Source organism: Cyprinodon variegatus, unplaced genomic scaffold, assembly GCF_000732505.1.
Source record: "Cyprinodon variegatus isolate N-32 unplaced genomic scaffold, C_variegatus-1.0 Scaffold169, whole genome shotgun sequence".
NCBI classification, from domain to species: Eukaryota; Metazoa; Chordata; class Actinopteri; order Cyprinodontiformes; family Cyprinodontidae; genus Cyprinodon; species Cyprinodon variegatus.
In genome coordinates, this window is record NW_015150622.1 from 693,097 (window position 1) to 695,219 (window position 2,123).

At 33.6% G+C, this 2,123-nt stretch overlaps 1 protein-coding gene across 4 annotated transcripts in view; it reads left to right on the forward strand.

The window, feature by feature from the left end:
* Window positions 1-2,123, forward strand: part of LOC107086970 (VPS10 domain-containing receptor SorCS1-like) — a 308,080-nt gene that overhangs the window by 304,433 nt on the left and 1,524 nt on the right. The window lies entirely within an intron of this gene.

The window sequence follows — 2,123 nt, forward strand, 5'->3', positions numbered from 1 at the left end:
TCTACTTGAGTACAGTAACGAAGTATTTGTACTTCGTTACTTCCCATCTCTGGTGATTGGTTAAAACCAAACCTTGGTAGGCGGGCCCTCGAGTCACTTCTGCCAATCAGGCCCGATAGTTCTGCTGAACGTCCCAGATTATTAATGCATTGAACTAAACCTTAGTGCAACGTTACGTTAATAAACTGGCTGCCAGGTTACAGGCTCTGAATTCTACATGCAAATATATAAAATAGTAAAATATACTGTCTTTGTTTACCTCAAATTATCTAACAATTGCTCCAATGTTGGATTTTTGTTTAGGTTTATAGATTTATTTATTCCTGTCACCATATTATTTTTTTAAAGCTTTTTCGTCTCTATTTTATTTTATTTTATTTTCTTAAATAAAATGTATTTTTGTTAGTTGATCCTTCAGCCGGTCCTCCTCTACACCATTTAGAAATTTAGCAGCATTAATTTATCTACAACTAATGCAGCAGATCCCTGTAGAACATTAATGCTTCCTGTTTTATGAGGAGCATCATACGTGTCATTTCAAATTTTCATGCTTCATCTGTTTGTCCCTATTTATCATCCATCAGTTCTCCCTTGGATAACATTTATCCGTCAGATGCATTCATGACAAAGACTTCTAGCAGACAAAAAACATTTTGATGTTCAGTTTCGATGCTGCTGATTCACTTCTCTATAGATGACTTTTGCAGCGAATCAGAAGCATATTTTATCAAGATAAAGAAAATTAGTTTTTCTTTCATTCAAGCCCAAAATGACCATCAGAAAAGTTGAAGCTGTTAAAGAGGACAAAAGAAAAATGAGGTATTTCAGTAATCATCGGAATGATTGGCATGAAGGAGGTCAGGGCTCATATCAGTGTCTTCCTGTGTAACCTTTAAAGTCAATACATCATGCAGGAATCATGGCTTTGCATCAAAAGTTCTTAACATGCTGGAAACTACTGCTGAAAATATTTCACCTACTGCTAAATGTGCAGCGAAACGTTTACAACTTCCCTGCAGAATCAGAGAAGCTTTGATGGGATGGAGGCTCCAAACTGATGAAAAGTTGGCAAAGTTGACACCAAATAATATATTGAATTTTAGTTTTAAAAATATGATTTTCTTACAAATAAGACAAATTTTACTTTATGTAATTTAATCCGGTAATTAATTAATTAATGATGCCTACATGATGGCGTACCAGACTGACATTACATGTGATGTTAGCCTATAGGTTGAAATGGGAAGAGGAAGGAGGGAAGGTAAATGGGATCAGTCCTCTGTAGTCAAAGCATTTTTGTTTTATATTCAAACACCATCTTCCCTGCACCTATGAATAGAATTAAGATGGGTCAGAAACTAAATAACTTAAATTTCAAATTCATCCTCCCTTTTTCTTTAAAACCTGTATAGTCCTATTGAGATTAAAAACTTTTTTTTAGAGTCCTGGCCAAAAAGCAGCAACACATGCTTCAGTGTAATTGCAGAACTGATACAGACCAGAATTAATCCAAGTAATACTTTATAAATAAAAGTAAACCTATAGGAATTCCTTGGAGCAGCCATACCAGACCATCCTAGCCGTGAATATAAATCACAGTGGCGTGATGATATTTCGTAATTTGTAATTAACCTTAGAGAGAAGAGATAGACAATCAATCAATGTATCATTTTTTTTCCTCAATTTTAAACCAGAAATAAAAATATGACAAAAACGATTCAGATAAGCAGAGAGCAGTTTGATTTATTTTGCATTTCACTGCTAAATTAAACATGAAGTGTTTTTTCAAACTTTATCTTGTCCTCTGAGGTAAGAACCCTTTTATGTGGGACAAACGGTAAGTAAAAGAAAAGCGGAAAATCAAATTAGAGCGCTAGTAAAAAAAACCTTCAATAGCATCTTAGGACATTTTGCAGACGAGCTCCTACACAGGAATACTGCTAATAAAGAAGTAGCATAATAAATGTAATGTCATCAAATTTGCTGTCTTGATCTGAAACATGAAAAATTATGGAATATTTAGTGAAATGTAGCTATCACTGCAAAAATGATCTAGAAATAAGTAAAGATTTCTTAAATTAATTGTATTTACCCTTGATTTGAATAGGTAAATTTGATAATAT